The sequence below is a fragment of the Mastigoproctus giganteus genome, chromosome 11 (assembly GCF_048544385.1).
Source record: "Mastigoproctus giganteus isolate SK-2022 chromosome 11, ASM4854438v1, whole genome shotgun sequence".
In the NCBI taxonomy this organism is placed as follows: domain Eukaryota; kingdom Metazoa; phylum Arthropoda; class Arachnida; order Uropygi; family Thelyphonidae; genus Mastigoproctus; species Mastigoproctus giganteus.
Genome location: NC_143585.1, coordinates 14876213 through 14901621, shown reverse-complemented (window position 1 = coordinate 14901621; position 25409 = coordinate 14876213). Strand labels below are relative to the sequence as shown.

Genomic DNA, 25409 nt, shown 5'->3' with positions numbered 1-25409 from the left:
TAATACTGTTGTTATTGTTATCATTATCCATATGATGCAAGGAAGCCCGAGGTTTATGCCGTACCAGCCAAAAAAAAAAAAAAAATTTCTGAATTACTCTGAGGGAAGGAGAGAGAAAAAGAAGTAGAAGGGAATCACGAAGAAAGAAAAGAATGATGATATCCAGCTTATGTATGTCTTCCCAAAGAGGGTAAGGATGCCATCAGCTCTGAGCTTATTCAATCCATTTAAAGCCTAAAACACTTCATTTAGGTCTTCTCGCCGCAGGTGTCTTACTTTCCAGACGCTACAATTTACAAAAGTGGAGTCATTCTTCGTAAGGATCCTCTTTTATGCCTGCTGACTAATCTTTGTTACACTTCTCTGCCTACGTTCGAGATGTTTTTATTATTATTATTATTATATCCACATTATTCCTAAAATGACTTTCCAGACCTTTTTGAAGTATTCATGACACAGCATAGCCATTGCCTTTTAGAATGGGACAGTCTTAATGTACTTTTTATTATGCTGTAATAATGGTAATTATTTTTATTTTGTATGAACGCGTTCATTATCTAGTTGGCTGCGCTTGGGCTACCTGTTCCATTTTGGGCTTGTATGACAGATTGAGAGAGTATGTTATGTAATATAATAATGGCGATTTAACTGGGTTTCGTTTTGGAACTGTTTAGTAGGGTTTTTAGTTGATTGGATATCATCTGGTTTCACGGATAGCTTAATGATACTGTTATAAATGACACTGATTTCATCTAAAAGATCTCCCATTATCTAACCCATAAATGTACCAATGTTTGTGTTTTTGTGTATCGCAGCAGTTACAGTAATCTTCAAGCCTAAGTACTGGTTTGCTTGTGTGTACTCGTAATATATAGTGTTTATGAAGTTGTAATTTAAAAAAATAATTTTGGTACCCAATCGTTGCAAATTTATATAGACAGGAATTTATTAAACGTTTAGTTCACAATGTTAATGTATTTTGAAGAAGAAGAAGACGTGGTAAGAATGTTTACTTGGTTACGCTATGTTGTTTATGGTACACATAGAATTTCCCTTGACATTTTCTCTAAATCTGGCTGAAATTTTTTTGTTACCTAACAGAAACCATAATTTAGGTATGCCACATATTCATTGGGCACAGCTAACAGAATTCATAAACATATTTAGTTTCTGTATATATCGTGATGCCGAAACCAAATAGTTATCGTACACTGATGATTCAGAGGACACCTTCCTCCGATCTGTAATTTCATGGACATATATACATACATACAAAGAGAAAAAGATATGATTCTCTTAAAAGACAACCCAAAGAGCTTGTGATGTGGAATAGTATATGAGTTCTAGAAGTGATCTCTCAAGTTTTAAGAGCATAAAGGGAATGTATATAGGTTTCATTACATAGAAATGATCGGTGTTTGCTATTGACATGTGTTGGCAAAGAATGGAGTGTGTAATTGGATGAGCTCAAAATTATATTTTTGCAAATTGTGAAAACTGTTTTTTAAACAAAAAAAAAATAAAATAATAAAATGAAAATAAACATATGTCAAAAAAATAATTCAGTAGTAGTGAATGTTTTTACCTTTTTTTTTTTTTTTTTTTTTTTAATATATGAAACTAGCAAAACCAAAAATGAAGTAAATGTCAGGTCATTCACACCTCTGAATGGAACAAAGGCCCATATGGTGTCTATTTGATTCTGATTTTGTCTTAAAAAGAAACTTATGCTGGTGGCATTTTCAGAATTGTGAAAAATGAGGAGACTCATTCTCTTGTGCTTTTTTTTTTTTTTTTTTTTTGCTGATAGGATTTTAATTCTCACAGCACAATGAACTTTGTTATCACCATGAAGTGCCTTAGTGTTTCACTACTTTATTATTATTAGGGATATGGTACAAGGAAGCTTGAGCCGTACCAGACAAAAAAAATTTCTGAGTTACCCTGAGAGAGAGAGAGAGCAAAAATCACCAAGAAAGTGAAGAATGATGATATCCAGCTCAGGACCCTGGTGTGCCAAGCCCATACTCACCAGATATGAGCCCCTGGGGATTAAAACAAAGGGCATTGACAAAAGGTTAATCAGCCATTTGGCAGATTTATTTAATACTTAAATATTCCTTAATTTTATTATTAATTTCTTATTTTTATATTAAAGTTATTGTTAATCTCTTGTTCTCTATGTTTTTTAAATAGTTCTGTTATATGCATTTGTTTCATTTTCAGTTTTTCGTTTGACAAATAGCATATGAACTTTTGGATACCATCATTTAAAAGTACTTGAACAGTGCAACTTGTAGTGAGGGCAGAGATTCTACTGTGAGCATTAGGACCACTGTGTTCATTAAACTGTTTAAATTCTAGCAGATAAACACAAGGATTTTTTTTTTTTTTTTTTTTTTTTTTGGCTGGTGCAGCATAAGCCTCAGGCTACCTTGCACCATATGGCTAATAATAATAATATAAAAAAAAATAAAATATCCTGAAATTCTTGTTTTATATTTTTTCTTTACAGGCAACAAATGTAAATCTAGTTCCTACAAAAATACACAACTGGTGTCAATGCAAAGATATACACGTGTTCGGGAGTATGCTTTAATTAATGTTGCTGGTTGGAAAATTTTTGTACAATACAACTAATTCCATTATTAGGAATTAGTTTGAATGTACAAAAGTAAAATGAAGTCTTCCAGTAATGTGGAATTAGTTAGATGCCAAACAGTTAAAAACTGCTCATAATTCATAGTAAATTGAAACAAAAATATTATATGCTGTATCATCATTTAGAAAAGTTGATGAGGACTGGTATATAGGTGGATTTTGTCCCACCCCAAGACTTATTATTAAAAGAAATAATATTGAAAAAAAAACTATAATGATGATAGCATTTGTCATATGCTATGCAACTCGTGCAAGGTTCCCATTTACCATGAAAACGCAGGCAATTTTAAAATTTTTAAAATCTCAGGGAAATCAAAGGAAAAGTAGGCTAATTATGAGAAACCTTTGGCAATGGATGCAAAGAAAAAGAGAAAATATTTCTTTACTTATATAAACTCTAAAAGGAAGGGGCTTAATCAGATTGGTCCACTTGGTATCAGTGGTTCGACTGTAGATGATCATTCTCAGATAGCTGCCAGACTAAAGATTTTGCATCTACATTCACACATGAGGAGTCATTCAAAGAGGAGAGGGCTAGATGTTTATCAAACTATAATAGGGAGTTAAACGATTTTGTAGTAACTGAGAGCAAAGTGGAGGAGAAATTGTTGAAGTTGAACATCATAAAGGCACCTGGGGTGGATGGGATCTATGGAGTTATATTAAAGGAGTTGGCAAAGTAAGCAAACCCTTGGCCATAATTATGAGAGCATCCTTGGACTCAGCGGAAGTCACTGCAGACTGGAGATGTGCAAATATATCTCCAATTCGCAAAGGGGAATTAAAGGGTGACACGAGTATTTACAGACCTGTTCGAATGACTTCTGTTCCAGGAAAAATAATGGAGTCACTAGTTAAAGAAGCATTACAGCATCATCTAGACATGACTGCAGTAATAATTCAGACACAGCATGGGTTTGTTAAGGGGAATTCTTGTCTGACCAGTTTTATTGGATACTATGAAGTTGTTGTTGTTGTTTGGTTTTTAGGAGCATTAGCAACTAAGGCCATATTGCTCCGGGATATGCGGTGGTCATTTCCTGACCTTTCTGCATCCTCCGTATTTGGTGGTGATGGGCTCGAACCCCGGACTAATCAAGAAGCGTATGCTACGCACTGCTGTTCCTTCTCACCTGGCTACGGAGGCGGCCAATACTATGAAGTAATCACAAAGGAACTGGATACAAAAAATAATTTTGATATCATATACTTGGATTTCAGAAAGCTTTTGATACTGTTGCACATGGAAGACTTCTGTATAAATTGGAGCAGTACGGCATTAAGGGCAAGTTGCTACAATGGATAAAAGGATGGTTGAGTGGGAGAAGACAGAGTGTTAATCAATGGATACTGCTCTTTGTGAACTAATTTTATTAGTGGTGTACCCAGGGTTCGGTGTTGGACCCATTGTTGTTTTTTATATTTATCAATGATATTGATGGTGTCAAAGTTTGCAGATGATACAAAGGTTGGGAGGATGATAATAACAGTGATGACAGTATGCTGCTGAAACAGGATCTGGAAAAGTTTGAGCAGATTGGCTGAGAAGGTGCAGCTGAAGTTTAACTGACAAATGCAAACTACTGCATATGGGTAGCAGTAATCCCAGAGAAATGTACCAACTTCTTGCCTATCTCTTCCCTATCAATCCCCTTCCCTGTCAACCCTTCCCTATCTCTTCCATCATGCAGTATGATTGATGACTTTTGAGGTTATGATGAGCGTCGTGGCGAGATCCAATATTCCTTACATTTCAAGGGTGCAGCTCTAAAACGGTGTTCGCAGGCCGGCCGCTAGTTAGTACACCGGACCGAACCTATTGGTAACTCTCTAGGAGGCTTCTGGATCAGCTAGTGTATAATCTTGCTACCTCTACTCTGCCAGATAGTAACTGGAGGGAGTCAGAGTAGTGTGTATGCGGGGAGCATTGTTGAGGCCACGTTATGTCAAAGATCTGGGTATATTCTTACCACGTGTGCGCCATATCCAAAAATTTCATTACTTCATACAGCATGTCCCACCCATTTTTTTCTTACCATTGAATACACCATGAGTTGTCAAACTAATAGAGCAAGCTTATCTGCGAAAAGATCTAAACCTCCCAAGCACTTCCTAATTCATTTCACAAATATACGTGGTCTCAATTCTAATCTCAACGATGTCCATTTCCACTTGCAGTCTGCCAATCCCCATGTACTTTTTCTGACAGAATCTCAGTTATCGGTTGATTCAACTACTGCTCATCTCAGATGCCCAAATTATTCGCTGTATGATTCCTTTCGCCTCAAAGGTGGTTGGTTTTTTTTTTTTTTTTTTAAGGAGCATTAGCAACTAAGGCCATATTGCTCCGGGTTATGCGGTGGTCATTCCCTGACCTTTCCGCATCCTCCGTATTTGGTGGTGACGGGCTCGAACCCCGGTTTAATCAAGAAGCGTGTGCTACACACTGCTGCTCCTTCCCACCTGGCTACGGAGGCGCCTCAAAGGTGGTACTTGTGCATATGTCCGTTCTGATATTTCCTGTCAGAAACTTGGCAATTTGGAATCTTCTCTGGCTTAAAATCTCTCTACCTCATTGTGTCAAATTCATCTGTTGTCTCTACCGTGCTCCCAACTCCACTAATCACTTGGAGCCCTTTGACTTCCTCTCTTTCCAACTTGACTTTCTCCAGTCCAACTTTCCTAACAGTGAGGTAATTTTGCTTGGTGATTTTAATGTTCACAACTCCAGCTGGCTTCCATTTTCTAGTCACACCTACCCAGCAGGTCGAGATGCTGAGGCTCTTGCAATTACTAATGACCTAGCACAGATTGTTCATTTACCTACAAGAATACCAGACAATCCTAATCATACAGCCCATACGCTTGATCTTTTTCTCACAAACAACCTTTCTAAGTACACGGTCGAAGTGAGAGGTCCTTTAGGCACTTCAGATCACAACTGGGTGATTGTCTCTTCTCCAATGGAACCTTTAACTCATGGCTATTCCCAACCTTGTGTTGTTTGGCATTACAAGAATGCAAAATGGGATGACCTGCGAGACTTCTTTTCTTCTTTTCCTTGGTCGGATTACTGTTTCAAAACTTCTGATGTCAACGTTTGCCCAGATCGTGTCAGTAAAATTATTCTTGCAGGAATGGAATCCTTTATCCCACACTCCACTTTAAAATCTCGTCCTTTATCTAAACCTTGGTTTTCCAATAAATGTGCTAAGTCTCTTCAAGAGAAGAATGTTGCATATCGTGATTGGCTTGTTTCTAATTCTTCAGTGTCATTTTCTGCCTACACCAAAGCTCGCAACAATTGTAAAGCAGTTATTGATCAGTCCAAACTAGAGTTTGAACAGGCTAAGAGTAGAAAACTTGCTTCTTGCCCTAATGGTAGCCGAGCATTCTGGTCTCTTGCCAAAGCTATTGGCCGCAACTTTTGCCCATCTCTGCTCCCACCTTTGTCCAAACCAGATGGTTCTGTTGTCACTTCAGCCAAGGATAAAGCTGACCTGCTAGCATACCATTTTTCTTCCAGCTCATGTACTAATGATCTTGGTAAAACACCTCCCACCATTCCCAACACACTCCATTCAGCGCCTCCTGTGGTCTTCCGTCAAAAGGATATCAGAAGGATTTTGATGAATCTTGATGCTAAGAAAGCTCCAGGTCCCGATGGTATTTCTCCACTTGTTCTCAAAACCTGTGCTCCTGAACTTCCTCCTATTCTTTGCCGCCTTTTTTCACTTTCTTATTCCAAAGGGGTTTTTCCTTCTGCTTGGAAATTTGCTCATATCCAGCCAGTTCCTAAAAAGAGTGACAAATCCCTCCCATCCAATTATCGTCCCATTGCAATTACTTCTACTCTTTCTAAATTAATGGAGAAATCAATTAACCGCCAACTCTTAAACTACCTAGAAACCTTCCGTCTGATCAACGATCGCCAGTATGGATTCCGTCAGTGTCGATCCACTGGTGATATTCTGGCTTATGTTACCCATTTATGGACTAATGCAATGGAAAGGTTCGGTGAAACACAGGTAGTTGCTCTTGACATCTCAAAGGCTTTTGATCGTGTTTGGCATAAAGGTCTTCTAAACAAGCTTCCATCTTATGGTTTGCCCCAAGGTTCAGTTCTTTCCCCCACTCTTTTCCTCTTGTATATTAATGACCTTCTTCCATTGACTGGAAATCCTATCCATAGTTTTGCTGATGATAGCACATTGCATTCCACTTTCCATTTTGAGAAACCTTGTCCTGCTCAATCAGTTTCAACTTCTCGAAAATCTGCTACCAATTCCTTAAATGCCGATCTTCAGGTAATTCTCCAGTGGGGCAAAGACAACTTAGTTGATTTCAACCCTTCTAAAACTCAGTCTTGTCTTATATCTCGCAAAAAAGGATTCTTCTGCTCCTATGCTTATCTTTAGTGACACTCCGATTTCTAGGCAAAATATTATATCTCTTTTGGGGATTACCCTAACTTCTAATCTCTCTTGGCATGAGCACATTACAAATACTGCTTCCTCTGCATCTAAAAAAAACTTGATTTTCTCTTTCGCTCTCTGCATTACTTTTCTTCCAAACAGCTGCTCACTCTGTATAAATCGCAAATCCGCCCTGCCATGGAATATTGTTCCCACATCTGGGGTGGTGCCCCCAAAACCTCTCTCAGGCTTCTTGATTCCACTCAGAAGAGGGCAGCTAGGTTAATTAATGATTCAACTCTAACAGAGTGTCTCCACTTGCTTTCTCATAGACGTACTGTTCCTACTGCATGCCTCTTCTACAGATACTTCCATGGGCACTGGCGCCTCCGTAGCCAGGTGGGAAGGAGCAGCAGTGCGTAGCACACGCTTCTTGATTAGACCGGGGTTCGAGCCCGTTACCACCAAATACGGAGGATGCGGAAAGGTCAGGGAATGACCACCGCATATCCCCGGAGCAATATGGCCTTAGTTGCTAATGCTCCTAAAAACCAAATAACAAACAACAACAAACAAACCATGGGCACTGTTCTTCTGAATTGGCTTCTATAATTCCCGCTGTCTCTTTCAAAACAGTCCGAACACGTGCCGCCACCAGCCAACATCCAGTTACTGTCCAACTTTAAACCCACAGAACCAACTTTTCTTCTTCCTCATTTATTCATTCAACTGCCGTTTTCTGGAACAACCTTCCTTCATATGTATTTCCTGAAAATTACAATCTACAGAAGTTCAAGTCCAATGTCAACAAATATCTTCTTTCATCTTCTCAACCTCCAACCCAAGCACGGTACTAAGTACTATAGGTTCTAATACCTCTCGTGTTTGGGGTTCACATAAAAAAAAATAAAAAAAAAACCAACTGGGTGGTGTCACACTCAGGGTAGTGGAGAATGAAAGAGACCTGGGGGTGATTGTGCAGGTATAAGGTATGTTCGTGTCAAATGGCAACTGGGATTTCTTCCAACTCCGTGTGTGTTTCGCTGTATTGAGGACAGTACACTGTCAAGCTAGAGAGTTGAAAGTGTGTTGGCCGTGTCTGTGCAGTGTGATATGTTTTGCCCATTGTTTTGACCGGCTTATTGGCCGCCAGGCCCCTAGTGGGGCCTGATGTTGCCCATACCCCGCCACGTGGAGGCTAGCCGGGCGTATCCAGTATCACAACAAATTGCTCTGGCAGGTCCTGCCACCTAGTTTCCTGGGATTTCGGTGGCTGGGACCTTAAAAAAAAAAAAAAAAAAAATTTACGCATTTCCCCTTAGTGCTTAATGGGATTGCTGTTACGAAATTGCTAGTTGGGGTTGAACGCTAAAGAGATGTGTTAAAGGCCTAATAGGTCGGGCAAGATTTTGATGTTATTAAATTTAGACGTGAGGCTATACGCTAGATAAAAGCTAATGGTGTTTGTTGTCTTAGAGATTTAGACGAAACCGGTGGAATTTAGACGTTGATTAGAATTTGGCGGCATTGTTAAGGGTGTACCTTGGTCGATTTAGTGAGAGAGGGGGGAGACTGAAGACTGGGGGAAAACAGATAGAAAAATAGGGATGAAAGATTAGGCATCCCCAAAGAGGTCAGTGCAGACGAGCCCCACCAGGCGAAGTATGGGCGGTAGGCAGGGAGGAGAGGAGACAGAGATCCGCTCCCCCCTTCCTGCCTGGGGATGGGGTTTTAAAGGGAACCAGGTTAGCGTACCCAGTTCAGATCGCCAATGGCATGTTGGCAGCAAAGCCGCAGAATGTCTTCGTCAGTGTCATGTCCAAGCAGTGTCGAATCCGCTATGAAGGTCAAGCTGCCCTTCATACCGGATTCGACACTGCTTGGATATGACACTGACGAAGACATTCTGTGGCATGCCGCTATCAAAAAATTAACACACAATGATGTACTCACTGGATGCTGATCTTCTTGACAATAAAACTGCACAGTTTAATAGTTTTAGTGCTTCATGGACTGTTGCTTCATTGTGCAGTGAGATATGAAGTTTTCTGAGAAGTGCAGACAGGCTGCCAGAGTAGATCATGGGTTCTTGTCAATGATATACAGGAATTTGTGAGCAGGGATAAGCAGGTGATTATCCCCTTGTATAAGGCAGTGTCAGGCCATGCCTTGAGTACTGCGTACAGGTCTGGAAGCCCAATTTTAGGAAGGATGTAGATTTGCTAGAACAAGTACAGAGAAGGGCAACAAGACTGGCGTGGGGAACGAAGGGATGCCGTTAAGAATAAAGGCTTAAGTTCTGAAAATTGCAGCTTCTGGAGACAAGGTACTTGCGAGGTGATCGAATAGAGTTGTTGAATAGATGTGCAGAAATTTTCCTTTAGGCAGCGTGTAGTTGATTGCTGGAACAAACATCCATCTGTTATCGTGAAGTTGAAAGCTTAAATAAATTCAAGGCAGAACTAGTCAAACATTTGGAATGAATGGATGGGTGAAATGGGATTGTTTTTTTTTTTTTTTTTTTTTTTTGGCTGATGCTGTATAAGCCTGCTTTCTTGCATCATATACCTATAATAATGCTAATACTAAAAATCTGATCTGTTCTCAGTCATTGCTGTTAAATAATGTAAAAGGTTTGGTATCTTCTCATCTCTTAGAAATGGTTAGTATTAGTCTTATTTTTTGTCATGTGGTAACCAAAAATAAGACTTACTGCACATGAGTGCCAAGTGTGGTAAATTTTTTGTTTATTTATTAGATTTTTTTTATTACTAACATTCTTATGGGACAAGAAAGCTTTATGCTTTTGCTGCACCAGCCAGAAAAATAAATAATAAATATAATTATTAAAAAATTTAATTAAAACCAAAAACAATAATAGATAAAAATAAAATAAATTTTCTGTTTGACTCAATCCCCACGTAAGTGTCCATCTAGCTGGCCTTTGAATTTCCACGAGCTGTTGGGCTCAACCAGCTGCGGAGGAAACTTGTTCCAGTAATTAGCAGCTCTATGGCTAAAAGAAAACTTCCTACAAATTCACCCTAAATTCTATCCCCATCACTTGAATTTATGCCTTGTGGTTCTGGAATCATATATAACAATGAAAATTCTATTCTCATTCATTTTACTTTCATCTCTCAGAGCCTTATACAATTAGATCAACGCCTCCATAGCCAAGTGGGCAGGAGCAGCAGTGCGTAACACATGCTTCTTGATTAGACCGGGGTTCGAGACCGTGCCCACCAAATGCGAAGGATGCGGAAAGGTCAGGGAATGACCACCGCATATCCCCGGAGCAATATGGCCTTAGTTGCTAATGCTCCTAAAAACCAAAATAACAAATTACAAAACAATTAGATCTCCTCTAAGATGTCTAGTTTTCGAGCGCCATAGCTGACGTATTGAAAGTCTTCTGAAGCCTTTCCTCATATGTACATCCTTTCTGGAACCTCTGTAGCCAGGTGGGAAGGAGCCGCAGTGCGTAGCACATTCTTCTTGATAAGACCGGGGTTCGAGTCCATCACCACCTAATATGGAGGATATGGAAAGGTCAGGGAATGACCACCGCATATTCCTAGAGCAATATGGCCTTAGTTGCTATTGCTCCTAAAAACCAAATAACCACAACAACATCCTTTCTGCTGATCTCATCAGGTAGACTGCCTATCTATGGACCCTTTAAAAATGGTCAGTGTTTTTTTTTTTTTTTTTTTAGGTGTAGTCTCCGAACTTTAACATAATATTCGCAATGTGATCTAACAGTTGTCTCATACAGTGTGGATAATGACCTCCCCAGCCGTTGATGCTCTGTCAGTAAATCATCAATAGGACACCATGAGCCATCCTTGCTGCTTGGAGAACTTCATGCTGTATTGTAACTCCAAAATTCCTTTCTTCTTTTGCTGTTTGTAGTTTGACCTTGCTAAGTGTATAAGTTATTTTGAAGTTGCGGTTCCCGAAGTGTAAAATCTTGCATCTTGAGGTTTTTCCCAAAAAAAATAAATAAAAAATTTTTACTTCGGAGAGACCCATTTGTCGAGTTTACTAATTCTTACTTTTTTGTTATGGATAGTATTTAAGAAACTCGTTATAGTTCTTTCTTAAGAACATGGTAGCTTACCAAGTTCAATTTAATCGCATATGGATCAGTTCCACATGTGAATTCAGAATGGTAGTTAGAGGTGAGTGACAATACAAAAGCAAAATCTAAGATCTGCAACAAAAAGTATTTGAACTTAGTAATATGGCCTATTAAACAGTTATTTGCCATTCCAAAAGTGCAACTCATAATGAAAAATTATGTGGCACCAGGCTGTATGTCTCCAAAGGTTTGTTTTGCTTCTGGTGGAATGTTTAATGAAGAAGAAATAAATTTACTCATGTAGTATAAAATTTTCATCTATCCACAATTCTATTATTTGTGAAAATGTCCAACCATCAGAGATTTTGTGGACATTAAGAATGCTATGGAACATGTTATTCAGTTTTTAGGAAGGAGAGAAAAATATTTAGAAGAATATTTAAAAACAGCATGACAGCACAATAACTTATCCTTTATCCCACTAAAGCTTGTATTTACTATTATATGGATTGGTTTCTTACTTTATATGAAATGAAATAGATAACATTTTATTATGTTCTTTTGTGGTGTTTTGAAGAGTCACTTAAAGTAGCTAAGTGTGAGCAAATGGACATTATCCTAAAATACAAGAATGAAGGTGAGAACAATGCAAGTCTTCATCTTACTTTTGCCATTTTGTGCAAAACTATGGCTAAGGATATGCTTGACAAATTCTTAGAAGCATGGTCCTCTTTTCCACTACAAAATATGGTTCAGATTTCAGTGAATTGGTTAAGGAGCTTGTTTTTAATGATAATGATCGAAAACTATTACATCTTGCAAGCAGTGGACTTTGTCTTCCCTGGTGTATTTCATTATGATCTTTAAAGTCCCAGTGCAGATTAACCAGTTCTGTTCACTTGTGTGTTAACAGATTTTGTAAATGTCACTGGTAGACCTGAGTTTAGTCTTTCTCAGATGTCATAAACAATGGAACAAATTTAAAATTAAAGAAGTTGGTTGCTATGGAAGCTCCTTTTTTTTTTATGACAGTTTCTTCTTTATATGAGTAATTTTTTGAGAACATCTTAAACTCCAAAATCAGTTTCTCTTTCAATGTGACTAATTGAAGCTCTTTTAAGAGACATAATGAGCAGATTTAAAGAAAGAAACTTGTGAACAAAACAAATAGATTGTATGTCAACCTCAGTTGTTCTAAAGTTTCTCTCTTCACTGCATAAACCCAAAGTCAATCTGCATCTCAGGTTAGTGCATTTGACATTTTAGGTTGATAACCTGGTATCTATATCCAGAGTTAATATATGAAGTGGTGCCTAAAATTCTTTAGAAGATAGCAGTGTGCTTGAAAAGGACAAGTTAGTCTTCTTATATAACTACAGAGAATTTTTGCGATTAATGCAGAAGTTGATTGAGTAGTGTCCTCTAAAATGCAATTTTGTAAGAGGCACAGTCACTATCCACTTGGTACCACACCATATTACTCAAATCTCCAGCTAGCTGTGGTCTTGGTATGGAGGCATTAACCCAGGAACTTGAGAAAAGAATCAAAGCTCCTTTCGATGATAAGACTATTTGTCAGTTTAATGCACTCTTCAGTAATAGACTAACAAGGAACTGAAAGAAACCTTTCAGAATTTACCAGTTAAAATTGGTAGAGTGGATTCCTTCTGTGCAATTTCGTTAACACAAAACTAATTTCAGTGTAAGTTGTAAAACTGGTTTTAGCTTTGGCCCACAGTAATGCATATTCAGAAAGTGACTTCTCTAGAAATAAATAGATTCATTCATTTATTCATTCTTTTAGTTTTCTGATAGAAAACTTAAAAAATCTTTTGTAGCTTATGTTAGGTTTCCCTTATTTTATTTATTTATTATTATTTTTTTTTATGATAACTCTAAACATAAAAGGTATAAGAACCTGTGGTACTTTTGAACTGTATATTGGTTTAAAGCTGAGGACACTAGAGATACTAGTTGCCTTTCAACATGAATTTCTGTAGACTGTAAATTTTGAGAAGTTAAAAGTTCTGCATTAAAAGGATAGGTGGACCAGTGTATGTGTGCCAGGGGCAAAGTTTGATGACGTTGTAGAGTGGATATCATCTTTTAAGGACACAAAATGACACGTTGGCATTAATGATATTAAGAGTAGGAGACCGGCAGAATTACTTAACAAGTACAGGTCACTGTTGAAAAAAAGCTGTGAATTAGGGTTGAATTTGAAAGGGTCTGCAATTCTGCCCAGACACGATAGGAAGGAGTATATGATGAGAGCCTAGTCGATCAATTCGACCCTGGAAAGATTGTGCAAGGCTCAAGGGGTAGAATTTTTTTTTCAGCCTGCTTTGTACTTGTTAACAGAAGGGACTGCTGTTAACAAGTACAAAGGGATACACTTAAATAGAAAAGATGCAATAATATTTGCTGATGCTATCGAAGCAGTGTTAGGTGGGTTGGAAAACTGCTAGCTTGGGGGGGATTCAAGAACTAATAGATTAACAGTAGCCACTGGCAGAGGTGAAAGTGATTCTTGCACTGCTTCTATTGGAATGAGCAAAAGCCTGGAAAACAAGATTCAGGATATTTCAGAGACTGCTGGGAGTCGTTGCGGTACAAGTAAACACATGGGTTGTGTTAGGGTAGGTAAGAAAAAGAACAGGTGCATTTATATACTTGCATGTACACCAATGCTAGGAGTTTGGTAAATAAATTTGATGAATTTCAGGTATTGCTCAAAGCATCAAAGGTGGATATTGTTGGGATATCAGAGATGTGATGTCAGACAGATATGAGGAATGCAGCACTGGAATTTGGGGAGTACAATGTGTACAGAAAGGATAGACAAGATAGAAAGGGAGGAGAGGTTATGCTATTAGTTAAGAAACACATAAAATCCAAGGAAGTGAAGCCAGTCGACATCGCTGGACATTGCAGTTTCGAGTCACTTTGGTGTGACATAAGCACTGGGAAAGCAAAATTGGAAGTAGGAGTGTGGTATAGGCCTAATAACTGTGATGAGTATAATAAGAAACTGTACAGAGAGTGGGCCAGTAAATCAGAGTCTTATAATGGGGGATTTTAATTTCCCAGATATTCACTGGAATTTGTGGGTTGGTCACTCACACACTAGCAAGGCTTTTGAGGATTTATTGGATGATTGGTTTCTACATCAGCATGTTCGGAAGGCAACTATAGGGAGTAATACTCTTGATTTGATTATCAGTAGTGATTCTTCATGCATTAAGAATCTGCAGATAGAGGAACCACTAGGTGGCAGTGATCACAGTGTGCTGAAGTGGGATTTACTCAGAGGTAACTACTATCAGGGGTAAAGGGAAGAGTTTTGCTTTCATAAAGGCGACTACGATGGTCTGAGACAGTATTTAAATTCTATACAGTGGGACCAATATGGCCTTAGCATTAGCAGCTAAGGCCATATTGCTCCGGGAATATGCGGTGGTCATTCCCTGACCTTTCCGCATCCTCCATATTTGGTGGTGACGGGCTCGAACCCCGGTGTAATCAAGAAGCGTGTGCTACGCACTGCTGCGCCTTCCCACCTGGCTAGATGTCAGATGAACTAATGAGACATATGGCAGAGAAGAAAAATGCTTGGGATACATATAAATTAACACGTGACACAGAAGTCTGTGATAGATATAAGTTGATCTGTAACCAAGTTACAAAGGAGGTTAGGCAGGCGAAGGCAGATTACGAGAAATCTTTGTCAAGGGATGCAAAGAAAAACAGCAAAGAGTTCTTTACTTATGTAAACTCTAGAAGGAAGGGGATGAATCAGATTGGTCCACTTGATATCGATGGTTCAACTGTTGATGATCCTGCTCAGGTGGCTAATAAACTAAATGAATATTTTGTATCGACATTCACACATGAGGAGTTATTCAGCGAGGGGAATGCCAGAGGTGTATTCAACTGTGGCAGTAAGCTAGATAATATTTTAATAACTGAGAGTAAAGTGGAGGAGAAATTGTTGAAGATAAACACAAGAAAGGCACCTGGGGTGGATGGGATCTATCCAGTTATATTGAAGGAGGCAGCAAAGGAAGTAAGCAAACCCTTAGCCATAATTATGAGAGTTTCCTTGGACTCATGGGAGGTACCCATAGACTGGAGATGTGCAAATGTGACCGCAATTCGCAAAGGAGGATCAAAGGCTGACACAAGTAATTATAGACCTGCGAGTTTAACTTCTATTCCAGGAAAATTAATGGAGTCACTGGTTAAAGAAGCACTGCAGGATCATCTAGACGAGACTTCAGTTATAGCTCGGAGACAGCATGGTTTTGTTAAGGGGAAGTCTTGCCTGACCAATTTGACCAAATTGAGGAAAGACAGATGTAGGATAGACGTGCGGAAATTTGCCTTTAGCCAGCGGGTGGTTGGTTGGTGGAACAGATTTCCATCCCTTGTGGTGGAGGTTGATAGCCTAAATAAGTTTAAGGCTCAGCTGGACAGGTATTTTGAGCGAACAGAGGGGTGAAGTGGAAGTGGGTTTTTTTTTTTTTTTTTGGCTGATGCTGCATAAGCTTGCTTTCTTGCATCAAATGCCTCTACTAATGCTAATGCTAATTTGATTGAATACTATGATGCAGTCACAAAAGAACTGGATGCAGGGAATAACTTTGATATTATATACTTGGATCTTAGAAAGGCTTTTGATACTGTTGCACATGGAAGACTGCTGCACAAATTGGAGCAGTGTGGCATTGGAGGCATATTGCTGCTATGGATAAAGGGATAGTTGAGGGGGAGAAGACAGAGTGGTAATCAGTGGACACTGCTCATCGTGGACTAATGTTATCAGTGGAGTCCCTCAGTGTTCGGGCCATTATTGTTTTCTGTATTTATAAATAATATTGATGATGGTATATCAAGCTTAATGTCCAAGTTTGCAGATGATACAAAGGTTGGCAGGGTTGTTAAGGACACTACTGATGCTGCAACAGGATCTGGAAAGGTTGAGCAGATGGGCTGAGAGGTGGCAAATGAAGTTTAACATTGACAAATGTAAAGTACTACATATGGGAAACGGCAACCCCAGAGCAACGTATCAACTCTGTGGTACTATACCGACAGTTGTAGAGAATGAAAAGGACCTGGGGGTAATTGTGCAGGCAGATATGAAGTTCTCTGAGCAGTGCAGACGGGCTGAAAGAGTAGCTCATGGTGTCTAATCAATGATATACAGGAATTTTTCTAGCAGGGATAAGGAGGTGATTATTTCCTTGTATAAAGCAATGGTCAGGCCACACCTTGAGTACTGTATACAGGTCTGGAGGTCTCGTTTCAAGAAGGATGTAGAGCTGCTGGAACGAGTACAGAGAATGGCAACAAGGTTAGTGAATGGAACAAAATGTTGCTCTTACGAAGAAAGGCTTAAGTTTTGTAAATTACAGTGTCTGGAGACTAGGCGCTGGCGAGGTGATCTGATAGAGGTGTATAAAACTTTGAATGGTTTGAGCATGCTCAGTGCTGATGGGATTCTGTCTCTTGCTCAGAATAATCACCTGAGAGGACATAAATTCAAATTGAGGAAAGACAGATGTAGGATAGATGTTCGGAAATTTGTCTTTAGCCAGCGGGTAGTTGGTTGGTGGAACAGACTTCCATCCCTTGTTTTGGAAGTTGATAGCCTAAATAAATTTAAAGCTCAGCTGGACAGGTATTTCGAATGAATGGAGGGGTGAAGTGGAAGTTTTTTTTTCTGGCTAATGCTGCATAAGCTTGCTTTCTTGCATCATATGCCTCTGCTAATGCTAAAGTAAATGCAAAAGAAGTTTGTTCCAAAGAACAGCTGTTGTTGTTATTTGGTTTTTAGGAGCATTAGCAACTAAGGCCATATTGCTCCAGGATATGCGGTGGTCATTCCCTGACCTTTCCGCATCCTCCGTATTTGGTGGTGACAGGCTCGAACCCCGGTCTAATCAAGAAGCGTGTGCTACGCACTGCTGCTCCTTCCCACCTGGCTACGGAGGCGCCCCAAAGAACAGCAGTAGAAGGGATAAATGAGAAAGAAGAAAAGTTAGTTCTGGAGCTAGACAGTGAATCAATGTTGACTAGTTTTATGCACATATTTAAATGAGTGGTAAAACTACAAATGCCAGTTCAGAAGAACGGTGCCCATGGAAACATTTGTAGAAAAGTCATGCAGCAGAAACTGAACATCTCTCTACAGAGTGGAGGCAGTAAGGGAGGGTTAATTAATTAATGTGGTTACCCTATTTTGAATGAAGTGGAATTTTTATTTATTTTATTTATTTTTTTTTTGGTACAGAGTGAACCTAATAAAAATGTGATTTGTCTAGAAATTCTAAGTGTTATGGCAGATGAGCATGAGAGAAAGAGAGATAGATTAATTTTTGAGAAATAACACAGGATGGAGTTTTAGAATGATTGAAGTTAACCGACTTTTCTTTGTCCCATTAAAGAATTGCCCAAGAGATCAGCATTTATAGAATTGGCTGTGAATATTTGAGAAGTTGAAACTGTTTATGCCAAGTAAGGAATGTGCTGTAATCAGCAAACAGTAGACAAGATTTGAAGTTAGTGGAAGAAGGTTATAAATATACAAGAAGAAAAGAGTGGAGAGAACGAACTGAAACATAAGGAATGTCAGCATTAGTGGAAGTTAAAGACTGCCATTTACCATTATATGGGGTGGTTGTAGAGAAAAATGTCTATCCATTTGCAAAAAAGCAGAAGGCGAACCATAACATAGCTCTTTATGCCCAGCATGATCTGGGAAATGTCAGTGGCAAGTTCTTGAGTTTCACCAGACTTCTCCATTGAATTTGTCCAAAAATAAGTAACATGGGCCAAGATATCAACAGCAGATTGACACCAACAGAATCCATACTGGTGATCATTATTCGGATGGAAGAACGTTTCGAGCTAATGTAAAAGTTGGCAGTTAGTGGATTCCTTCATTACTTTCAAGAGTAGACAAGTATTAATGGGCAATAATTAGAAGGAAGGATTTTTCATCCTTCTTAGAAACTAGATGAATATTAACAAATTTCCTTGCAAAAGGAAAAACACCAGTGTTTCAGACACTTTAAAAAGGTGACACAAAACAAGAGCAGGCATTGTAGCACAGATTTGAGTCAGAGAAATGCCATTAGGACTGGGAGACTTCTTAATTCTTCTGATGCCCTTGTGCCAGAAGGAATTGAGTGGAATGTGTGTAGTCTGTGAGCAAGCGATTTACAAAGATCATTAATGCATGAATTAGAGGAAAAGTAAAGTTAAATAAGTCATCTTTACCTAAGGATGCACAAGAACCACTGTGTTGATAGTCAGAAGTATGGATGGACACAAGCTGCAGCCAATAGCTTTCATCAGATGTGAACATGATCGACTACTATTTGGACAAGAAGCAAGTTCTATACTATTAGTTTGCTCAAAATCTGCTCTGTTTTGATGAATAACTTTATTTGCAACTGTTGTGAGCTTTAGCACAATTTGAAGCTGGAGATTTGGATTCAAGCCAATTGCAGATGCTATGTTCTTATTTTTAATAGCTTAGTACTTCTTTATCTTCGCCTTCTTCCCACATTTATATAGGGTCAGCATTTCCGTCCTTAATTATTTTCCTCCATTCCTCCCTATCCTGGGCTTCCTCTCTCCATCCTCACTCTTTTAAATCCTCTGCCACCTTGTCCTTCCATCTCAGCTTAGGTCTCCCCCCTTCCTTTTCCCTATCACATCCAACTTTTTACATCTCTTCGCCACATACTCCTCACTTCTCCGTTCCACATGTCCAAGTGACCTCAACCTAGATTCCTGCATTTTTTTTTTTACTCAAAGGCCCCCACCTTACCATTAGCATTAGTAGAGGCATATAATGCAAGAAAGCAAGCTTATACAGCATCAGCAAAAAAAAAACCACTTCCATTTCACCCCTCCGTTCGTTCCAAGTACCTGTCCAGCTCAGCCTTAAATTTATTTAGGCTATCAACTTCCACAACAAAGGATGGAAGTCTGTTCCACCAACCAACCACCCGCTGGCTAAAGGCAAACTTCCGTACACCTGTCCTGCATCTGTCTTTGCTCAATTTGAATTTATGCCTTCTCAAATGATTATTCTGAGCAAGAGGATGACTTCCATCAGCATTGAGCATGCTCAAGTCATTCAAGGCTTTATACACCTGAATCAGATCACCCGCAGGTGCCTAGTCTCCAGACACTGTAATTTGCAAAATGTAAGCATTTCTTCATAAGAGCAACCCTTTGTTCCATTCACTAATCTTGTTGCCCTTCTCTGTACTCGTTCCAGCAGCTCTACATCCTTCTTAAAATGAGGCTTCCAGACCTGTATACAGTACTCAAGGTGTGGCCTGACCATTGCCTTATATCAGGGGATAATCATCTCCTTATCCGTTCTAGAAAAATTCCTGTATATCATTGACAAGACACCATGAGCTACTCTTGCAGACCGTCTGCACTGCTCAGAAAACTTCATATCTGCCTACACAAGTATCCCCAGGTCCTTTTCGTTCTCTACCACTGTCAGTGTAGTACCACAGAGTTGATATGTCACTCTGGGGTTGTTGCTTCCCATATGTAGTACTTTACATTTGTCAATGTTAAACTTCATTTGCCACCCCTCAGCCCATCTGCTCAACTTTTCTAGATCCTGTTGCAGCAACGTACTGTCATTAGTGCCCTTAACAACCCTGCCTACATTCGTATCGTCTACAAACTTGAACATTAAGCTTGATATATCATTTATAAATACAGAAAACAACAATGGACCCAATACTGAACCCTGAGTGACTCCACTAATAACCAATAATAACACTAATGAAACTAACAGGTCTATAATTACTTGTGTTGCCCTTTGATCCTCCTTTGTGAATTGGGGTCACATTTGCACATCTACAGTCCATAGGTACCTCCCCTGATGCTAAAGAAGCTCTCATAATTATGGCTAGGGGTTTGCTTACTTCCTTTGCTGCCTCCTTTAATATAACTGGATAGATCCCATCCACCCGGGATGCCTTTTTTATGTTTATCTTCAACAATTTCTCCTCCATTTTCCTCTCAGTTATTACAAAATCATCTAGCTCACTGCCAGAGTTTAACTCGCCTCTGGCATTCTCCTCCGTGAATAACTACTCATGGGTGAATGTAGATTCAAAATACTCATTTAGTTTGTTAACCCCCTGAGCAGGATCATCAACAGTTGAATCATTAATATCCAGTGGACCTATCTGATTCATCCCTTTCCTTCTAGAGTTTACATAGGTAAAGAACTCTTTGTTGTTTTTCTTTGCATCCTTTGCCAAGGATTTCTCATAATCTGCCTTTGCCTGCCTAATCTCCATTGTGATTGCACACCAGCTGATATCTATCCTAGGCTTCCATGTCACCCATTAATTTATATGTATCCCATGCATTTTTCTTCTTTGCCACATGTCTAATTAGTTCATCTGACATCTATTTAGGCCGAAACCTTGAACAATATTTCTTAGTTGGTATGAAGAGCCTAGTAGCTTCCAAGATAAATTCTTTGAATGCTTCCCATTTTGAATTTGCTGAAAGCAAATTCAAAATGGGAAGCATTCAAAGACCTAATAGACCTAATGACCTTTACGAAAGCAAAAACCGTTCCCTTTACCCCTGATGGTAATTACCTCTTTGAGTAAATCCCACTTCGGCACACTGTGATCACTGCAACCTAGTGGTTCCTTTATCTGCAGATTCTGAATGCATGAAGAATCACTACTGATAATCAGATCAAAAGTATTACTCCCTCTAGTTGCCTCCCGAAAATGCTGATGTAGAAAACAATCATCCAATAAATCCACAAAAGCCTTGCTAGTGTGTGAGTGACCAAACCACAAATCCCAGTAAATATTTGGGAAAATAAAATTCCCCATTATAAAACTCTCTGATTTACTGGCCCACTCTATTTCCCTGTACAGTTCCTTATTATACTCATCAGAGTCATTAGGTCTATAACACACTCTCAATTTTGATCTCCCAATGCTTATGTCACACCAAACTGGCTCAACACTGCACTGTCCAGCGATGTCGACTGGCTTCACTTCCTTGGATTTTATGTGTTTCTTAACTAATAGTATAACCCCTCCTCCCTTCCTATATTGTCTATCCTTTCTGTACACATTGTTCTCCCCAAATTCCAGTTCTGCATTCCTTATATCTGTGTGATACCACGTCTCTGATATCCCAACAATATCTGCCTTTGATGTTCCTAGCAGTACCTCAAATTCATCAAATTTATTTACCAAACTCCTAGCATTGGTGTAAATGCAAGTATACCTGCACCTGTTCCTATTCTTAGCTACCATAACACAACCCATGTGTTTACTTGTACTGGAATGACTCCCAGCAGTCTCTGAAATACCCTGCATCTTGTTTTACAGGGTGCTGCTCATTCCAATAGAAGCAGTGCAAGAATCACTTTCACCTCTGCCAGTGGCTACTGTTAATCTATTAGTCCTTGTATCCCCCCAAGCTTGCAGTTTTCCTACCCACCTAACACTGCCTCGATAGCATCAGAAAACATTCTTGCACCCTTTCTATTTAAGTGTATCCCATCCCTGTAGAAGCAGTCTCTCCTGTTAACAAGTACAGACCAGGCTAAAAAGAATTCTACCCTTTGAGCCCTGCACAATCTTTCTAGGGCCGAAATGATCGACAGGGCTCTCATCATATACTCCCTCCTAATCGTGTCTGGGCAGAATTGCAGACACTTTCAAATTCAACCCTAATTCATGGCTTTTTTTCATCAGTGACCTGTACTTGTTAAGTAATTCCGCTGGTCTCCTACTCTTAATATCATTAGTGCCAACGTGTACAACTATATCACCTTTTGTGCCCTTAAAAGATGGTATCCGCTCTACAACGTCATCAACTTTTGCCCCTGGCAGACATACCCTGTTCCTGTTCCACCTATCCTTTTTACAAAGCATGTTTCCTGTTTCCCTGACAATAGAGTCACCAGCAACTATTAGTTCCTTTGGGACCAGCGCATTCTGCCTTGGGGGCTGCCGCTGTGTTGCGCGATGACCAAGTGCGAGCTCTGGCATTGGTGTGGGCAGCTGAGAGGGGCCCCCTCACTTGTAATCCTTCGAGGGCATCCACCCTGTCCTTCAAGCTCTCATATAGGTCCATAACAACGCTGAGTTGTCTCCTGATTTCCTTACACTCCTTGCATCACGCACATACAAAGACATCCCCCATGGCAGTATCATGTCCCATACCTGACTGCTCCGCAAACATCAAGCAAATAGTGCAGCTTAAAAGGCTGTGATTCAGAGGGCAACTGCCCCCCTCAGTTCTCCCCTGAGCCACAGCATTCCCATTAGCTTGAGCCTTTTGCTTTGCTGCTCTGGTTTGAGTCATGATTTCGATTTACTTTCAATAAAATTTCAATTTCAGTACAAAATTAAATCCTAAACTTGTATTCCAACACAGTTATAACGCTATACTTATGTCTCAGTAACGAGTGTTATCTGCAAAATCTGAGTGTTATCTACGAAATATTTGTTTCAGTAACGAGTGTTATCTACAAAATCCCTCTATATAACTTCCGTATCAAGTTATGTATTAATTATTTATTTTTACTAATTATTTATGTTACGTAACCTAAGTGGTTATATGTATAGTTAAAACTACACTTTAATTGCCAATGAAGTTCGACAAGATTAATAGATTTTACTGATTAATTTTCGCGTAACAATGGCGGCTATTTACGAACGGTAAACACGTGGATTTGATACCCTTTCCGATACTAAGTAATACCTACAAAATCTCTATCTAAGTTACTTTAAACTTAAGTACCGTAAATAGGAATATAAAGCTACTCTAGAAAATAAATCAGAAAAAACATCTCTGTTCCAAGAGTGGCAGAAAGGCACGTCCGCACAGGCAACCCTCGTCCTCAGATGAACTTCTACAGAGAACCCCTCAGTCATACCTACACTACTCTTAACCCGAGTCACCGCTCCCTCGTACATTTCCTTCACAAGCCTTATGTACTTTTCTGATGCACCCTTCTCCCTCATGCATCTCCATACCTCTTGTCTGGGCACTATCATATGCTTTTTCCAGGTCTATGAACACATGTGCAACTCTACTTGCATCTCCCTGTATCTTTCCATCACCTGCCTTAAAGCAAAGACCGCATCTGTTGTTCCTCTTCCCGGCATGAAACCAAACTGTTCCTCTCCTATTTCTGTCTCCTGCCTTATCCTTCCTTCCACAATTCTTTCCCAGATCTTCATCGAATGAGACATTAAATTTATTCCCCTGTAGTTCCCACATTCCTGCACATCACCCTTTCCTTTATAGATTGGCACAAGTATACTTTCCCTCCACTCATCGGGTATCCTCTCCTGCTGCCACGGTTTTTCCATAAAGTTCCATTGGATATTGATCCCTTCTTCTCCCAGACTTCTCCATACCTCTACTGGTATCTGATCAACACCTACTGCTTTCCCCCTCTTCATTTTTCTGAGTGCGCTTTCCACTTCTTTCCTGCTTATGCCTTCCACTACTCTTTCATTCGTCTCTCCATCCTCAAATAGTGCTCTTGGGTTTTCCTCATTTAATAACTTCTTAAAATAGTCTTTCCACCTTTCCTTAACCTTCTCCTGGTCCTGTATAACCACTCCCCTCTCATCTTTTATCTGTTTTATTGATGAGAAGTCCTTTGATGCCTTGTCTCTCGCTTTGGCTATTCTCATCAATTGCTTATCTCCATCTTTCCTTTCCAGTTCCCCATAGGCCTCGTTCACTGCCTTTGCTATTTCCACAGCCCTTTTTGCCTCCTTATTTGCATAATTTATATGCTTCTTTATCTCCCTGGCTATCTGTTAAATCCCATCTTTTCTTCATCTCCTTCTTTTGTTTTATCACCGATTGCACTTCCTCATTCCACCACCATGCCTCCTTTCTCTCTGGCACCCCTTTTCCTGATGTTTTCCCCAACAAGTCTTCTCCAACTTTCCTTACGATACTACTATTTAACTTCCACCACTCTTGCACGTCTTCCGGTAACTTTATTCCTTTTAGCACCTTTTCCCTAAACTCAAACCCTCCTCTTTCATTCTCCACCATTTTTATCCCTTTCTCCCTCTGTCTTGAATATTTCCTACTTTTGTCCACTGCAACCTCCCAATCGACCACAAGCAATCTATGTCGTGCAGACACACTTTCTCCGTTTATCACCTTGCTGTTCCTCATTTCCTTTAGACGCTTCCTACGGCATGATATAGTTAATCTGGTTTGTCCTTTGTCCACTCTTGTATGTTATCACCTGGCTTTCTTTCTTTTCAAAGTAGGTGTTAACTATCGCCAGGTTGAATGCCACTGCGTGTTCTACTATCGTCTCCCCTTCTCTATTTCTTTCCCCAATACTCCACCTTCCATACACTCTTCCCTCCTCTCTCTTGCTTCTTCCTATATGTCCATTTAAATCGCCCCAACAGTCAAACCTCTCTATCTCAGGTATTGCCATGACCACTTGATCCATTTCCATCCAAAAACTGTCCTTTTCTTCTTCTTCCCCACATCCTACTTGTGGGGCATACGCACATACTATTGTGGTGAAGTGTCCACCCACTTCCCATTTGATGCTCATAATCCTATCACTCCTTCTGTTAACCTCACACACTCCATCTTGTAACTCCTTATCAACTACAATACCTATTCCATTTCTGACACAATATAATAGCGTAGCTTAATTTAATTTATTAAATTAATTAAGAAACTATTCCATTTCTTCCTCTCTCCTCTGGTCCCCTAAATAACAACTTGTACCCTTCACCGAGCTCTTTTGCTTTATTTGCCTTCCACCTTGTCTCTTGTAGTCATAGGATCTTCACTCTTCTTCTTTGCATCAAATCCACAATCTATCTACTCTTTCTATTACTGTCCCAATGTTCCTATTCTAACACTTTTCATCCTCTTCTTCTTCTGTAGCTGGACTAACTTCTTTAACTGAACCCGTCCTTTGTTTGGTAGCCCTGATCCTTTTCTCAGTTTCCGGGCAATGTGACTGCACGTCACTTATGGGGTACATCCTAGCCATTCCACATCTATTTTCCGTCATTCTATCATTTTATTTTGTTTTGGCATAGTTTTTTTACGGCCAGATGCCCTTCCTGATGCCAACTCTCACCATTTATCCGGGCTTGGGACCGGCACCTACTGAGGCTGGCTTTTTTAATAGCCTTAGTACAAATGTTGGAAAACCAAAG

At 39.6% G+C, this 25409-nt stretch overlaps 1 long non-coding RNA gene across 1 annotated transcript in view; it reads left to right on the top strand.

The window, feature by feature from the left end:
* Positions 1–671: 671 nt before the first annotated feature.
* The window catches only part of LOC150077734 (uncharacterized), a 28428-nt gene continuing 3690 nt past the window's right edge, over positions 672–25409 (top strand). Inside the window, exon 1 of the long non-coding RNA XR_016547639.1 lies at positions 672–999. This is a non-coding gene — a long non-coding RNA (uncharacterized LOC150077734). The remainder of the gene's footprint in view (positions 1000–25409) is intronic.